Source organism: Mixophyes fleayi, chromosome 7 (genome assembly GCF_038048845.1).
Source record: "Mixophyes fleayi isolate aMixFle1 chromosome 7, aMixFle1.hap1, whole genome shotgun sequence".
Taxonomy (NCBI): Eukaryota; Metazoa; Chordata; class Amphibia; order Anura; family Limnodynastidae; genus Mixophyes; species Mixophyes fleayi.
This window is the reverse complement of record NC_134408.1, coordinates 154,430,669-154,450,048: the sequence shown is the minus strand read 5'-3', so window position 1 is coordinate 154,450,048 and position 19,380 is coordinate 154,430,669.

Sequence of the window (19,380 nt, the reverse complement as noted above, 5' to 3'; positions counted from 1 at the left end):
TCGGCTTCGATGTCAATGCGGAGTCTGGCACGGATATTAAATTGGCCGTCTCATCAGGGAATACAGTACATTAGTGGGGGATTCAGCTGTGACAGAACATACACATTATACAACCTGACTGTAAATAGCTTCTTAATACCGTATATCAAAGGGAGATTTCTTGATCAATTCACTTCTGAACAGAACATGAAATCTGAATGGTCCTCATCTCATGTATCAGATCTGTGGTCAGAGCACGATAGGTGGAATCCATGAAGATGCAGATATATGATATTTACTGTCCCACATTCCCATTTGTCTGTCACTCTCTCTGACGCTCTTTGTATCTCTCTCCATCCTCAAATGCTCATGTGGACCAATATGTCTCCATATTTAGATAGAACTAAATCTTCGGCTTGTAGTATAGCACACCCTCTGGTGATGCCGCCTAATGATCCCCTGATAGGCTTCTTAGGAGACGTATTTGTGGGTACTGGGAGTAAAGATATGTGTGGATGATGACACTGGCAGCGCTTTTGGCAGCTTCTGATTGTCCATTTCTTAATTTCTTTTTACATTACCAGCATGGACATTGTGAAGCTGGAACCCCCACGGGGCTGGCGGGATCATTTTCTGCAGTCGGCTGAAGCAACGAGACCCATTGTGCCTCCATATTGAACTTTGGCTGAGGAGTTCCTAAAGGACAGCACACACACAGAAATAACACATGTATCAGCATGAAAAAACAGTCAGTATTTAACTTATGTGCAAAACAGAAAACGAATTTTCACTCCTTGCATTGTAACATGGTCTTGTCCAGGAGACTTAAATAAGAAACTTCTTAATTTAAGTTCCTAAATGAATCAGGCCCACTGTCTGTATGTGTGGGTGGCACCACCAATGCCAGTAAGTGGCCGGCTTGCAGACAGGGAAGTAATGTTTAGCCAGATGTAGGTGGTGGGGATTTTCGTGCACTGTTACTGGATATGATGCTGTACCAGCATTGGAGCTGTTTTACCATCCTGACAACTGCTAAGAAACCGCTAAATGGCTCAGCATATCTGTGTCCGATTCCTGTGAATGCTGCACTTTCTCACAATATATATATATATATATATATATATATATATATATATAATATGTGATTTATGCTGTAGTTTAAATAGAATTAAATGTTCAGGAAATTATTTAGCTGGTGGAATTTCACATATCTTTAACGGGCCACTTTCCTAACCGCGCTCTCTCTCCTTCCTCTCTAATAGCTGCAGAAAGCTCCCAGCCAAGTATATGCTAAAAAGTCTGTATTATATTTGCAAAGTCCAGTAAATAGGTTTTCTAATGTTTTGCATGTAAAGAACAGTAGCGATACCCTGTCCCTCTTCATCTACTAACACCAAAGTCAGCTGTAAAATTCAGAGCTCTCAAACAGAATGGAAACACAGATATATGTAAAAAGCAATGCAGGAAATCTATATTAAATCAAACACACAACACCATTTCCTCCATTAAACACATTAAATTAGAATTTGTGACTCAAAGCTTTGACACAATTTTCGAGCACTTTCTATTTAACACTATTTTATAATTAGATGTCACTTTATAAAAGCCCTTCTGGCAAACACAGCCAATGCTATTAGCAGATTTCCAACTGGTTCGGCACAAAGACACCGTAGAGGGGAAATTATTTTAACCCTGTAAGGATGCAAAATGGCTTCAGGAAGTTACAGATATAAAGCTAAACCCCTTTCAGCATCATGGACAGTTTTATATTAAACCTATCTGGTTCTCAGTACTGACAGAGATTTACCGCTGCGTCCAACTGCGTGATGTGATCATTTACAACATATCACTATTACATATTACATATTTCTTCTAGGATTCATTATAGTGAAACATATAAAGTAAAAACTTATAATTACAGTGTTGTATTATACCGTTACCATAACTTACTGTAGGAATATTCTCTTAACAAATAATTATTTCCAGCATATATCACCATATTTGTTTTAAGCTTCCGATAGAGAGTTGGCACTTTAATAATTGACCAATCACCCGTATGGATCTCTGCCACAACTCCACACACACATCACCATAATTTACAGAGAATTGTATCGTGCGATCCAAGAAACAAGAGTTTCAAAGATATTGAAAGCTGAACATTTGTGACCTGGAACAAATAACATTATTTTTCTATGGTATTGAGTGTGGGGAAAGTCTGCTCATTCTTATTGCATATAATATACCTACATTATACACATTACACACAATCAAATTCCCTTAAACTAATTGTGTACTTTGTAAAGACAATGTGGATTCAAGAGAATATTATTCTCCCTTTACTGCGCTACAAATAGTTGGTATTGTGTAAATCAGGTTTTGTTTAATGTGAAAATAACAAATGTTTCAGAATATTTAGTAATGATTTAATTAGTCATCTGGTGCAAGTTTACTTCTTTCTTTATATATATATATATATATATTTCTTATTATTTCAGTGGCTATAATTTAGATTGTAATGTATATTAAACACTGACACAAAGACACAATGGGTAATGTTGGTCCTGTATGTATTTGTTTCTCCAGCAGCCAGGAGGACAAAACCTCTTATCTTTTATAGATTTCTGGCTGTAGCATGGATGGAAAATCACAGTTCACCTGCGTGAGTCTCGTTAGTGGTAACATTTGTGATGGATTCAGTCATCTCTCCTCCTGTCTTCACCACTTTTAACTCTGCTCTCCAGCTACCTTGCCCTCCTCCTCTAGGACCTTCTTCTCCCTGTTCCCTCCCGCTCCCTCCTCTCCACTCTGGGGGTCTCCCTGTCATCCGTGCCCTCCCTCTTGGGCTCCGCCGTATACGGGACTCTCCCCTCCCCCGCCCCTCTAGCTGTGCTTTGAGCTCACTGAGTTACTGTGCATTTTGTTTACTGTATTGTGCTGTCTCACCTTTGTATTGTAATTTTGTTTGTCCCTGTACGGCGCTACGGATGCCTAGTGGAGCCCTATAAATAAAAATGAATAATAATAATACCGGTTCCTGTATTATACCGTCTGTCACAGCGCTGCATTCAGTCAACAAATAAGAATAACAACCCGCTCTAGTGAACTAATAATAGGGGCTTTTATTATCTGCAGCTCTGCTAATTAACAAGCACTCGGCCTGTTATTAATTGTATCAAGAAGAAAAAAGTAAAAAAGGTTTTGAAGAGCGCTGATAATAAAATATTACAATTTGTTAAAAATATTGTTTAAAATCTAATGACAGCGCTCAGCATGGCAGAATATTTTGATAGATGGAATTACAATATAAATTTTCAAACAGTATTTTGACCTTCAAAAGCAATGGTGGCTTGTTATATATATTGGACGTAGGTGACTCCAATTTCCCCAATGAAAAGGGTATAAAGTTCCAACAATACGCCACAGAGCAGTCCTATTTAGAGTGCAGATTGTGCACAGTTATTAATGGCTCATATGCAAAAAAGCCATAATTGCTGGACCTTAAGATGTTTGTAACGATATCTTCTCCAAAATGCTGCTGAGAGCTGGAACTGAAGAGATCACATTATATCCAAACAAACCGCGCTTCCATGGACAACGTTGAACAATTGGATAATTTTGTCTATCTGCTCATGTTGGCATCTACTGACACGTTTCTCTGCCTATAAATGGGCAGTTTTAATATACAAAACATACAGGCACCTTTATATATCCTAAATCACAATCACTTAGCCAATCATATCCTAGCAAAACTCATTGCATCTGGACATCCTCGTGGCTTCATTGGCTAACATAACAGCTCATCAAATCAGCTTGTATCCTTACCTTGAATCGCAATCTTATATAATTTGAGATCTATATATATATTTATCAATATACTATTTAGAATTAGTTAAAAAATTCCTGAGAACCCATTCATATTATTGCAATCATGTGTCAAAATAATCCCGTGATTGCATAATGTGAAATAGTAGCTGGTCCGATATACAGTTTGCCAAAAAATTGTAATATACATTTACCGATTTATTATCTTACACACTAAAATCATGTATGATCTCTCAACTAACATTAGTTATTGAGGCCATTAGTGACACCAATGATTGGGCCAAACAGCCAATACACGCTGACAGCCACTAGTCACATGAGTCAAAACTACCAATCAGAAACATTCAAACAAACCAACCTGACAGTCACATATGTCTTAATGTATTATAAATGACTAATAAACATCCACATAAAGTATATTTGAACACGTTTTTCATCTATCTGTTCAATATACACTAGACTGCCAAACAAAACATTATTCAAACAATTATATATAAACATATAACATTTTGGATTTCATTCCAACAAATAAAAGAATTTGAAACTATACTCTAACATTACAAATTATATCGATGTGTGGCAGACTCCAAGAATAGTGAATCAGACGTATTAGTTATTAATGCAAATTAAAAAAATAAAATAAAGACGGGGGGGGGGGGGGGGTGAGAATTCTTACTATCATCATCACAAGTTATTTATATAGCGCCACTAATTCCGCAGCGCTGTACAGAGAACTCATTTACGTCAGTCCCTGCCCCATTGGAGCTTACAGTCTAAATTCCCTAACATACACACACACAGACAGAAATAGAGAGAGAGAGACTAAGGTCAATTTGATAGCAGCTAATTAACCTACCAGTATGATTTTGGAGTGCGGGAGGAAACCGGAGCACCCGGAGGAAACCCACGCAAACATGGGGAGAACATACAAACACCACACAGATAAGGCCATGGTCGGGAATCGAACTCATGACCTCAGTGCTGTGAGGCAGAAGTGCTAACCATTGAGCCACCGTGCTGCCCATCCTATATAGAAAACATATACATATATGTAAAACTATAAAAGGACTATTATAGACATATAACTATGCCCAAAAGTATATGTACTTAAAAAATACCATTTATCTTAAGATACCAATACTCATCTTTTATTTGTACAAATCCAATATTGGATATTATTCAACTCAATTGTCTCATTTAGACCTTGTGGTCTTTAGCCTGAAGATCCAAAACGCTTCGTGCTTACATAGGAGGTTAAACTGATCTCCATCTCTAATCATTAAACATATCTGCTCAGTAGCTTTAATTTTCTAGTCCTTCAGACACCCCTTTGACACATACTAACATGATGGGATAGGCTGTGGGCGGGTCTTATCTTCTTTTATTAAATTTCTGCAGTGTTCAAGAAAGCGTTCGCGTAATAACCTTCTAGTACGTTCTACATATTAAATGGCACAGCTACACTGTGTGAGATATACCACACAGTTTGAGCGACAATCTAAAATATTCTTAATTGGAAATTTCTCCCCAGAAACAAATGAAGTCACAACTTTTGTGATATACATAGTTCCAAGTAATACAGCGTACCTTTCCACATTTATAGAAAACATTAGGCCTGATGTTGAGCCAATAGTTAGGATTTTTATATACACTCATTTCATTCCATCCTTTGTCCCCTTTAGCCTTCTGGTTCTCAAAAAATCTAGGGGCTAGTGTTTCTGGCCCTTCTAAAAACGACATTCTTTCCTCTATTAAGACAGGGAACCAAGAGATCATCAAGTTCTAATGTAGCTGTATTTTCCTTAATAATGTCCTTAATCTTCCCTTCATATGTATTATACTGAGTAACAAAAGCTAAAGATTCCCTTTCCATATCTCTTTCAGGCTTTTTCTTATAAGTAAGAATGTCATTCCAGTCCATCGATTGGACCTGACCTAATGCTTTATCGAACAATGTTTTAGGATTCCCTTGTTTCACAAACGAATGGTGGCTTGTCTATTAAAATCACTAATAAAAATATTAATAATAATCTTGGAGCAAATCCTTCGAATTTCTCAATTTTCTTGATTGATTGCTCCTATAATGCAAGTAGCTGAATGTGTCTACGTCCTTAGTGAATGTTTCACTTGCTATTTTACCAGCTTTTTCTGACAGTGCAACATCAAGAGAATTGATAGATACCTTATTGTGATGACTAGTGAATTTTATCCCAAACTCATTATTGTTCAAGTGAGAAATAAATGATGTCATAGAATCACCATCACCATCCCAAACAAAAAATAAATCATCTATGTATCTGCCATAGAGAACCAAGCTCACCCTGAATGCTGAATCTAACACGTAAATCTCCTCAAAAGAGGCCCATATAAAGGTTTACATAACTCTGGGTGAACCTGGTTCCCATGGCAGTCCCCCGTGTTTGTAAATAATTTTGTGACGCAAAAACAAAATAACTGTGCTCTAAAATAAACCTGATTGATTTCAATATAAAGTCAATTAATCTTATTTCCAATTTTCCATCTTGCCAAATAAAGTGATCTACCTCCTCCAATCTTCGACGGTGAGGAATATTGAAATACAATGTCTGAACATCGCAATTTAGGAAGCAATAAGTTTCTTTCCAATCCACAGGGTTAATCAAATGATTAAAATTGATAATATGTGACTTTAACAAACCAACAAAACTTTGTAAATGTGTGTCAATAAGTAAAGATAAATTACTAGTGAGGGAACCCACATCCGAAATAAGTGGTCTCCCGGGAGCTGCAATAAGTGACTTCTGAATTGTAGGCAACTGATGTTAAGTGGATATAACCGGGTATAATGTGTTCAAAAAATGAAGGTGTCTTTTGTAATTACACCGTCAGCGAGGGTTTCATCCAAAGAAAACCTCAGTTCCTCCTGGAAAGAGAGCGTAGGATCCACCTCCAATTTTTTATAAAAACTTTTATTGTTTAATTGTCTATAAGCCTCTGTCTGATAGTCAGATACATCCTGAACTACCAGGCCTTTGTCTGCAGACTTGATCATTATTGTTTCATCTGACAAAAGTTTCGTTAGTGCTTTCCTTTCATGATTCGTTAAATTGTTTCTCAAAGTTTTGTTATTTACTTCTTTACATAGAATTCTAAAGTCCTCCATTGTACTTCTGTAAAAACTTTCCACAAAGGGACCTTTATGCTGAAAAGGATAAAAATTTGACCTATTTTTCAATATTCTCGATGTAATCGGGTTTTGATTATTAAATATTTCTGTCATTGTTAAACTTCTGGTATAAATGACTTTAACCATAATAAATCTAAATCTTCCAATGCTTGTTTATCATTGTTATCTGAAACTAGAAGTGAGCCATCAGGATCCCTCCTTTTTAGGGTTTTTTTCTGCTTAATGTCCTCACATATTTATTCAAATGATCAAATAAATTGAAGAGATTAGTTTTAGCTGTGGGAACAAATTTTAAACCCTTTAGAGGAGTCTCATCTCATAAGTAATGAGAGACCTGGAAGAGAGGTTAAACACCCCCTTAGTCCCTACCGAAGCCGTATATTTTGAAAGCGATTTGTTTGCTCTTCCCCACATCCTCTAATTCCAGGGGGGGTAAATGTATCATACTCCGCTTTGTACAAGTCGCCGGAAATCGGCGAGTTGACAGCTAAAATTTAAAGCGGCGCTGCCTTGTAAAGGGAAACTTGCTTTTACAAGGCAGCGCCGCTTTAAATTTTAGCTGTCAACTCACCAATTTCCGGCGACTTGTACAAAGCGGAGTATGATACATTTACCCCCAGGTCTCTTTTTCCTTTTTGACATCTGTGGGTTTCTGGACTGGACTCTTTCTGCACATGTGAGTGATGACTGCCCTGTCTTAGAAAAGGAGGAAAATACTGATTCCGCTCTTTCTCCCTATAGATTAGTTACTGTGCATTGGAATTATTTTGACACATGATCGCGATAATATGAATGAGTTCTCAGGAATGTAATATATTGATAAATATATATATATATATATGTGTGTGTGTGTCTAGCAAAATGGAAACATGAGGTATTCGTTCATATTTTGATCAAAAGACTTAAGCCTGCATCCCAACATCAAGGGTACCTCATTTTATGCAGGTCCTACACTGACCTATATGCTTTAAACACTATTAAAATGCAGTTAAAATCAGATGCACTCACCTCCCAGGTATAGGGGTTTACATCTAGCAGAGGCTGGCTTGTGAGCCACACCCAAATGTGCCTTAAATAGGCTTGATGGACAGCTGCTATGACAAAAAGGCAATATTTTGAATCAAAACCATACATATATATATACATTTATATTTATATATACACATACATTTATATAAGATAAGATTGCAATTCAAATTAAGGATACCTGCTCATTTGATGAGCCAGTGAAGCCACGAGGATGTCCTGATGAAATGAGAGTTGTTAGGATATGATTGGTTAATTAATTGTGATTTAGGATAAATAGAGGTTCCTGTATGTATTGTATATTACCTCTGTTGAAACCGCCCATTTGTAGGCAGAGGAACACGTCAGTAAACACCAGCATGAGCAGATAGACAACATTATCCAATTGTTCAACGTTGTCCATGGGAGCGCGGTTTGTTTGGATATAATGTGATCTCTTCAGTTCCAGCTCTCAGCAGCATTTTGGAGAAGATATCGTTACAAACATCTTACGGTCCAGTAATTATGTCTTTTTTGCATATGAGCCATTAATAATGGTGCAAGTACCAGTACAATCTGCAATCTCAGTAGGACTGCTTTGTGGCGTATTGTTGGAACTTAATACCCTTTTCATTGGGGAAATTGGAGTCACCTACGTCCAATACATATAACAAGCAACTGTTGCTTTTGAAGGTCAAAATACTGTTTGAAAATTTATATTATAATTTCATCTATCAAAATATGCTACCATGCTGAGCGTTGTCATTAGATTTTAATCAATATTTGTAATAAATTGTAATATTTTATTATCATATACTTTTTTCTTTTTTCTGCATTCAGTGAGATCCCACTGTCACAGTGCAGCATTCAACAAAACTCCGCTGTGACAGTGCTGCATGCAGCAAGATTCCGTTGCCACAGTGCTGCATTCAGCGAGATTCTTCTGTCACAGTGCATCATGCTGCTTATTCCATTAACTTTCACAGTACAGCCGCTGTCACAGTTCTGCATGCAGCAAGATTCTGCTATCCCAGTGCTGAATGCAGCGAGATTCTGCTGTCACAGTTCTGAATGCAGCGAGATTCCACTGCCAGTGTGCTGCATGCAGTGAGATTCTGCTGCCACAGTGCTGCATTCAGCTAGAGTCCGCTGTCACAGTGCTGCATTCAGCGAGATTCTTCTGTCGCAGTGCTGCATTCAGCGACAGTCTACTGTTACAGTGCATCATACTGCTTATGCCATTAACTTTCACAGTACAGCCACTGTCACAGTGCGGCATGCAGCAAGATTCTGCTGTCACAGTGCTGCATGCAGCGAGATTCCACTGCCAGCGTGCTGCATGCAGTGAGATTCTGCTGTCACAGTGCTGCATTCAGCGAGATTCTTCTGTCACAGTGCAACATGCTGCTTATTCCATTAACTTTCACAATACAACCGCTGCCACGGTGCTGCATGCAGCGAGATTCTGCTGCCACAGTGCTGCATGCAGTGAAATTACATAGGGGAGAGAGGAATTGAAAGGTAATTGTGTTCTTATGTGATTGATGTACTAACATGATTTGTGAAGCTTTACTCATGACGAATCCTCTGTATTTGACATTCTGCAGTTCTTTTTATTGTTATATAAACAGGTTGAATGTGTCATATCTGTAGTGCTTAGACTACGTGTTTTTAGAGTGAATGTGAGGGTATCAGATGGTATGATGAGAGCTCCAGGACAGATGCTCTTATATCTGAGCGACTCAAGGGCAGGAAACAATAAGGAGCTTCCAGGTGTGTTCTGCACACTTCAATCTGTGCTTCTGTGCAGGAAATGACATAACAGAGAAGCTGAGAACCCAGAAGGGAGAATGCAGAACTTCAACCACGAAACACATTAACGGGGCAGTGTACTAATATTATAAATCTATACCACTAGAAATGAAGAAATGTGTTATTATCCTAATTATTTCATGTATTCATGATGAGTCCAGTTACCTCTCTATCATATGTCACTGAACAGGAGGCAGCTCAGGTGGGAATTCAGCAAGAGCTCATTGATCCCTATGTAGGGATGTGTGCACTGTGTGCTGCATATAGGGTGAGGGGCAGGGACATGCTACAATGCAGGAACACTACTATCTGCTTTATCCATACTTGCCAACTCTCCCGGAATGTCCGGGAGACTCCCGAAATTCGGGTCAATCTCCCGGGCTCCCGGAGAGCTGGCAAATCTCCCGCATCCCGCTGCAGCCACCTCTAAATGACACGATTCAGCCACAATCGCGGCATTTTGGCCCCGCCCCCCTCGGCAAAACAGCATTTTTGCGGGGGGCGGGGCTAAAATGACGCGATTTGTCTTGCCCTGCCCCGCCCTCCAGTCACGCCCATCTCCCGGAATCAGAATACAGAAAGTAGGTAAGTATGGCTTTATCTTTACACTGTAATTTACAGCTGAGCTAGGACGTTCCCCTCTCCACATTTGAAATCTGCTCCCCCCCCCACACACCTTTATCTGGAATTACCCCTGACTCTATGTGTGAATTTGCCCCTAGTAGAACTTATATAATAGATCTGGGGCAATAATGGGCATGTCATTCTGCTGTGCGGTGAGTGTAGGACTGGGCACTTTAGCCCTCATTCTACCAGTGAACCGTGGGGCGTTTCTCTGCCAAATGCAGAATGATGGAATATTTTTTGGAACAGTTTTTGAAGTCTCCTCCTTTCTATTTCAATGTTATGGTCCATTTACATAAACACTGAGGGTAGCACAAGAGGAATGCTCAACAGACGCCGCTGCAGTGGCCCCAGCCCAGGGCTCCTCACAGGGATCAGTGATCCTTGTTTAAATTCTTGTCTCTAATCAAGCTAAAGCCCCATGGTGATGTAAGGGCCTCTGAGTAAGATAAGTGGTGGAACATTTCCTGATGCCCGTTCCTGCATGTAACATAAAAGCAGCGACGGCTGCCCTTTATATCAGCTCTGTATCCGACCTCCTAATAATCATCTCTCAAATATAAAACAATTACAGATCAGTCCAAGGGAGCCATCATATCGAGGACATATGTCACCTGATATCGCGCGCCCTGGCTTCCTTGCCCATGCACCCAGCGCCACTTACAGCACTTCCTGTTGTGACCGCTGATGTCACCTGCAAATCAGTGGACTCTGTATTTTAATATGAAAACCAATATTTGTATAACTCCTGCAAAATGTTAAATAACAATTGAATTCTTAACACCATTTAGTTCTTTATAACACAGGATTACGCACTTGTCCAGGACAGGCTTAGCCGCCAATATTTTTTTTTTCATAGTTTTTTAGAACCAGATTTTAGAAATAGTTCTTGACTGTGTAATTATATTTTGGAACAATAGAAGCTTTGAATAGAATTAGCGTCAGAGCCTTCACCCCTCTAGAGCTCCGGTCGCAGCATTATTACTGTGAGTTCATGAGTTCAATTCCGACCGAAAACAGAATGTCCTCATTTATTTTCTTACAATAATTTCTATTTAGAGTCAAGTACGAAAGGAGAATGGAATTTGTATATATAAATAGCCATGTGTTACATCAATGATACGCAGAAGAGCAACTCAATGCAAAAAAGTATGCAGATATGGACAAGAGGTTCAGTTGTTGTTCAGACCAAACACCAGAATGGGGAAGAAATATGATCTAAGTGAGTGTACAAAAATTGGTCACAGGTTTGAGAATCTCAGTAACCGCTGAACTATAGAGTCTACAGAGAATGGTGCGCAAACAAAGCACAACCAGTGAGTGTCAGTTCTGTGGGTGAAAATACCTTGTTAATGAAGGATAATGGCCAGACTGGTTCAAGCTGATAGGAAGGCAACAGTAACACAAATAGCCATGTTACATCAATGATACGCAGAAGAGCATCTCTGAACACATAGCATGGGGAACCTTGAAGTGGATGGGCTACAGCAGCAGAAGACCACACCTTCTGTCAGTTAAGAACAGGAACCTGAGGCTACAGTGGGCACAGGCTCACCAAAACTGGACAGTGATTGGAAAAACGTTGATGAATCTCGATTTCTGCTGCGACATGCAGATGGTAGGGTCAGACATTGGTCAGACATTGGTGTAAACAACATGATGCATGGATCCATCTGGCCTTGTGTCATCACTGTGCGCTGTTATTGATGGTATAATCAGGGCCAGTGGTACACAATATGCCCGATAAGCTTGTAGGAAAGTGCCACTTACTGGGGCGCCCTTTCCCTTAACTTCCCAGCAGGGATCGGAATAGGAGCATTGAGGTGCCTCATAACTCGTTGTATAACCTGTGAATTTACAGATAATAAGATGTAACAGGATGGAAATTATGGTTTACTAGTCATATACTTTATTTCCAATAGGAGTTAATATTATTATTATCTTTTATTTGTGAGGCGTCACAAAGGGTCTGCAGCGCCGTACAAAGATTAAAGGAAAACAGTACAGGATAATGATACATGGCATACAGAGTAGTACAGAAACACAGTGTAGTGCAAACAAAGTGCAAAAAGTATAAATAATTACCAGCTAGACAGAGAAATGAGCACAGGGCAAAGAGGAAGAGGTGACTTCCAGTGTATAGATAGAAGGGAAGGGAAGAATTGAGGAGGGGAGTGAAAAAGGGGGTTATGCCAGTGCCAAGTATAGGGGGGCACAACTTACAGGATCAAAGCAGAGATAGAGAAGATAATTCACTAGAGAAGAGTATAAGGATAGGGTCAGGAGTCAAGTGATGAAATAGAGAAGGAAGCACAAAGTAAGAAGGAGGGGGTGAGGTATAGAGGATATATACAAAGATATAGAAGAGGGTTGTAAGAGGGCAAAGTTAGGTGTAGGAAGGGTAGGCTAGTCTGAACAGATGGGTTTTGAGAGAGCATTTAAAGTTTGACAGGCTAGGTGACAGATAGAACAGGGAGATCATTCCAGAGAAGGGGGCAGCACGGGAGAAGTCTTGAACGCAGGAATGAGAGATGGTAACCAGACGGGAGGTGAGGCGGCGGTCTTTGTGGGCGAGAAGGAGTATCAGTGGAGATGAGGTGGGAGAGATATGAAACAGGGGAGTTAGAGAGGGCTTTATAAGTGAGGGTGAGGAGTTTGAAGTGGACTCTGAAGCGGAGGGCGAGCCAGTGTAGAGCTGGACAGAGAGGTGAGGCAGAAGAAGTCCGGCAGGGTGCAGCATTAAGAATGGATTAAAGAGGAGCGAGGCAGGTAAGGGGGAGGCCAAGGAGGAGGAGATTGCAATAATAAAGGCGGGAGATGATCAGAGAATGGATGAGAGTTTTGGTGGCCTCGGAGGAGAGAAAGGGTCTGATCCGTGCTATATTTATATTTCGAGAGATGGAAACGACAGGATTGGGTGAGGGATTGAATGTGAGGGGTGAAGGAGAGAGAGGAGTCAAGGGTGACCCCCAGGCATCGAACTTGGGGTGATAATGGTAGAACCAATAGTGATGGAGAGAGAGGGAGGAAAGGAGTCTCTAGAGCCGGGGAAGATAATAAGTTCAGTTTTGGCCATATTAAGTTAGAGGAAATGTTGGGCCATCCAGGAAGAAATGGCAGAGACGCAGCAGGACACCTTATTGAGTTTGGAAAGGGAAAGAACAGGAGAAGAAAGGTAGATCTGGGTGTCATCAGCATAGAGGTGGTACTGGAGGCTGAAGGAGCTGATAAGATCACCCAATGAAGAGGGGTACAAAGAGAAGAGCAGAGGGCCAAGAACTGAGCCCTGTGGGAAGTGGCAAAGAGGTGGAGGCGGAGCCAGAGGTAGAGATAGAGAAGGAGCGGTTAGAGAGATAGGAGGTGAACCAGATAGGTCCAGGAGGATGAGAAGGGAGTAGTGGCCTTTAGATTTGGCAGATAGGAGGTCGTTAGTGACTTTAGCTAGGGCAGTTTCGGTAGAGTGAAGGGGGCAGAAACCGGATTGGAGAAGATCAAGGAGGGAGTTATTGGAGAGGTAGTTAGTGGGATGGTTATAGAATAGCCGTTCAAGTAATTTAGAGGCGAAGGGGAGGAGAGAGATGGAGCTGTAATTAGACAGAGAGGTGAGATCAAGATTCGTTTCTTGAGAATGGGTGAAACTAGAGCATTTTTGAAGGATGAAGGGAAGTTACCAGACGAGAGCGATAAATTGAAGAGGTGGGCCAGGCGGGAGTAGGTAGTGGACGAGAGGAGGAGGGATCTGAGGAGGTGAGAGGGGGCAAGTGGAGGGGGGAGAATACAAAAGTAAGGAACGGGCTTCCTCACTGTAGGTAGGGCTGAAGGAGCACATAGGAAGATGGTTGGAGGGCAGCGGGGAGGGGTGAGGCTGGGGGGATGTAAGAAATGTTGAAGGAAGAGATTTCAGTTCGGATGGCTGTGATTTTGGTGGAGAAGAACAGGGCAAAGTCAGAAGCAGAGAGGAGATGGGGGAGGGGAGAGTGAGCATTGAAAGTAGCGAAGAGGTGGCAGGGGTTGGAAGACTGGGAAATAATGAGAGAGTTAAAGTAGGATTGTTTGGCTAGGAAAATGGCATAGCAGTAGGAGGAGAGGATGAACTTGAAGTGGAGAAAGTCCGCCAGGAAACGAGATTTCCTCCAGTGGCGCCCCGCAGTGTGTGAACAAAGTTTGCGGAAAGGTTTGAATTTAGAGTGCCAGTGTTGGAGTTTGGAACAGCGGAGGGAAACGACAGTGGTGGGGCAGGTAGAGTCAAGGGCAGAAGATTGGGTGAGGATATAGAGAGAGGTAGCCAGCTTGGGACAGGTGAGATTGGCTAGGGGGAGAGTAGAGTTTCAAAGGAGGAGGAAAAGACCGCAGGGTCAAGAGTGTTGAGGTTATGGCGAGTGAGAGTGTTCTGCTTAGAAGAGGGGAGTGGTAAGGGAGACAAGGGAAGGAAGAAGGAAAGGAGATGATGGTCAGAAAGGGGAAATGGAGATAGGACAAAGTCGGAGATGGAGCAACGGTGGGAGAAGACAAAGTCAAGAGAGTGGCCAAGGCGGTGGTTGGGAGAGAAGGTTCATTGTGATAGGCCAAAAGAGGAAGAAGGCGCAAGAAGATTGATGGAACCTGGGTCAGAGAGGTTATTAATAGGGATATTGAAATCACTCAGGATGATGGAGGGGAGGTCAGAAGAGAGGAAGAGCGGAGTAAGACCGCAAAATTATCAAAGAAATGTGTCCAACGGGGCGGTAAATGACTGCAACACGGAGATGAGAACTAGAGAATAGACGGATGGAGTGGACCTCAATGCAGGAGAACCTAAGGGCAGGCTCAAGAGGGATGACAGGAAAGGTGCTGATAGGGGAAAGGAGGATGCCCACACCATCCCCAGGACGATCCCAAAGCCTGACGATGTGGGTGAAGGAAAAGCCCCCATAGGAGAGAGCAGCAGGGGAAGCTGCATCAGAGGAGGAGAGCCAGGTTTGTTTTTATGGCAAGGAGGTTAAGAGACTCAGAGAGATCGTGAACAGAGGGCAGTTTATTACAGATAGATCTGGCATTCCAAAGGGTGCAAGAGAGCAGCAGAGAGGGAAGTGGGGAAATGTGAATGAGATTGGCAGGTTTTCAGGTGCGTAGGGGAGTGCAAGGTTTAGGATGCAGACTAGGGTGCGACAGTATGGGGTACTAGAACCATAGCTCACACTATAAACCCCAATACCTTGGTTCACAAATCGCACAGGTAAGGTAGACAGGGAAGATACAATAGTACCTTTTATTGCAAAAAACAACAATATAATGCAGAGCAGCAATAACACTATGTACAAACACACTGAATAATAGCCAAGTGAGTCACCAATCCTTAGGTAATGTCGACATCGTACACAATAGCAGGCAGAGGTAGAGTGTGAGAGAGTCTTTAGATCTCTGAGAACAGCATTGAACAGCTCCTTGTCTCACGCTTTGGACACCATACAGACAGCTACACCAATGTTGCTCAGTTATCCTCCAAAGTAGCGAACTCTCTGAAAGTCTGCACCTTAGCTGTATACCTCAGCTGGATCTATCTTTTCTTTACTGATCTACATGGTGCCATGATGTCTGGAGTGGAATGGGCCTATCTTCTGCTCACACTTGGGATCATTGAGAACATAACTAGTCACAGTGATTGAACAATGGACCCACCTGGCTAGATTTAATCAACATTAACAATTATTATTATTGCAACACTTATTTGAACACAATGGATACAATAACATTCCACATGTATGATATTAATATACAGTGAACTACACATTTAGCAACATTGTAACATATAAAATCCATACCAATGAACAGTAAAATAACTTTTAAGAACTTGGGGTAAACTCAACCCACCAGTAATGGGACATTGTCCCCCACCAGCACCTGGTGCGGCGGATACTTCCCAACTCTTCTGATTTAGGTGGGGCAGTCCTGAATTTAGTTGATGGTCCCACCATCATGACAGTCGTCACCTTTGTTCTAACTGATGGGATTTTTGTCCAAATGAAAGTGCCAATTGCTCATGCAGTAGTTAAAGGTTGTTCTCAAAGAAGAGGGATGACCATGTCCCAATGCATTGTGACCCCACTGTCCCAATTCCTAGGAGGACAATGTTGGTAAGTATGAGGTGGTGATTGCTCCACCTTGCTGGAGGCTATAATAATCTAGGAGACTGCGACTACAGTTCCAATAATTCTGTACCTGCAGATTATACCTTGTACATATCTATCCTATTAAATATAAAAATAGCAATATCCCTTTCGCTACACCCTATCTTTTTTTTAACGTATTTTATATATATTTATATCTTTATTGATATTTATATATTAGGGTTAAAACTGACGGGACATATACAGGGGTCTGTTAGTATGATTGAAAGATGACAGGACAGATACAGGGGTCTGTTAGTGTGATTGGAAGATGACGGGACAGATCAGAGGTCTGTTAGTATGATTGGAAGATGCAGGACAGATACAGGGGTCTGTTAGTATGATTGGAAGATGACGGGACAGATCAGAGGTCTGTTAGTATGATTGGAAGATGATGGGACAGATACAGGGGTCTGTTAGTGTGATTGGAAGATGCAGGACAGATACAGGGGTCTGTTAGTATGATTGGAAGATGACGGGACAGATACAGGGGTCTGTTAGTATGATTGGAAGATGCAGGACAGATACAGGGGTCTGTTAGTATGATTGGAAAATGACGGGACAGATACAGGGGTCTGTTAGTATGATTTGAAGATGACGGGACAGATACAGGGGTCTGTTAGTATGATTGGAAGATGCAGGACAGATACAGGGGTCTGTTAGTATGATTGGAAAATGACGGGACAGATACAGGGGTCTGTTAGTATGATTTGAAGATGACGGGACAGATACAGGGGTCTGTTAGTATGATTGGAAGATGCGGGACAGATAAAGGGATCTGTTAGTATGATTGGAAGATGCAGGACAGATACAGGGGTCTGTTAGTATGATTGGAAAATGACGGGACAGATACAGGGGTCTGTTAGTATGATTGGAAGATGCGGGACAGATACAGAGGTCTGTTAGTATGATTGGAGGATGATGGGATGCAGCTTACCACATAATTGATCACCCTCTCCTGCTGCATACTCGTTACACCATTGGCCTTTCTGACAATGACCTGTCCTGGCTCAGCTCTTCTCTCTCTAACCCCTCTTCCTCTGTTTCAACCTTATTACCCCACCCCCATCTTCTCCACTTAACAGAGGAGTCCTTCAGGGCTCCGTCCCCGGCCCTCTGATCTTTTATTGGTACATCTCTTCACCACTTCCTTCGGACTCCAATTCCACTTCTATGCTGATGACACATAAGTCTACCTCTCGTCTCCTGACTTCTCCTCTTCCCTCCTCAATAAGGTGTCCTGCTGCCTCTCTGCCATCTCCTCTTGGATCTTACATTATTCCTTAAACTTAATATGGACAAATTTGAACTCATAGTCTTCCCTCCATCAATACCAGACAAATCATCTTCTCTCAACAGTCTACATCTGCCTCCCCTCTCTGTCAAGCGCTCCACTGGCTTCCCCTCTACTATAGAATATTCTTTAAACAGCTCTCTCTCACTTACAAAGCCCTCTCTAACTCCACTGCTACATATGTCTCCAACCTCATCTCCATACATACTCCATCCTGTCCTCTATGATCTGCCAATGACCGCTGTCTCACCTCCCATCTGGTTACTACGTCTCACTCCCGCATACAAGATTTCTCCTGTGCTGATGCCCTTATCTAAAATGATCTCCCTCGTTCTATCTTCAAAACTTTAAGAGATCCCTTTAAACTGACCTGTTCAGGAAGTCTTACCCTTCTTCTGTCTAACTGTTGCCTTGCTCTTCTCTTCCTCTCTTCATGATCCTTCTTCACTCGTTGTAGTTTATCTCACCCTCATTCTTCCTCCACTCCTCTTACTACCGGCTCTTTTTCATCCCTCCCATCAGACTTCTAGTCCCCTTACCCTGACTCCCCACTTTGTGTCTCCTGTCCGTCTGCCCCTTCCCTTTAGATTGTAAGCTCCTGAGAGCAGGGCCCTCTTAGCCTTGTGTCCTCCTCCTCCTGCTACCTCTGCCTTCGGTTCTCAGTCTCACTTTTCCACCACCATATCGGTCCCTGTCCTTGGTTCCCCTCTTCTCCCTGATTTTTGCATCCCCACAAGTGACCATCCACAGTGCTGGACACAGGTTCAGCTTTCTTTACTTTGCTCCCCACATCTCCTCCTCCCTTTCCTAGCTTTTAAGTGTTCTAAATTTCACTTCTACCTCTTTGCCCTGTGCACCTGTTCTCAGCTGAGTTGGTTTAATTGCACTTTGCTTTTGTTTTTTGTACTGCCCTGTATGCCCTTTCTGTTTTGTCCTATGCTCTATGTTCGGTGGCTGCGAACCCTTTGTAGTGCCATATAAATAAAAGATAATAATAATAATACATGGAGTGTGTTAAGATGACGGGAAGATGACTGCACAGACTGGCCACTAGAGGCCACTACAGCTCATCTGCAGTCATCTTCCATCTGCACCTACCAACATATCCCATTCGATGATTATTGGACATTAGGGTCATTTTTGGACCATGTATGGTGCGATATTATAGTGTGTGTAGCCTGTATTATAGTCCCTAGGCTATCTATGAAGCCCTAAATGTATAGAAAATTCACAATTTGTGTACGCAGCCGATACAAAGCATATGTGATATATATTAGAATAATCTGTATCACGATGCAATCCCAGTGACTGTATATTACAATGAATGTGCAGCCTGTAGCCAGTAACAGCCACCATCAGCGGGTTAGCGCTAAGTGATCAATAGCTGCTGAGGCACCAGCCTGTTTAACAAACTTATAGGCAGAAACGTTAACAAGACAAAACAGCTACAGACCCCTTATTACAGGCACAGGACAGAGGAGGTCCAGGTACAACAAGGACTGGAATCCTGCTACCTGTCTCATGTATCATTC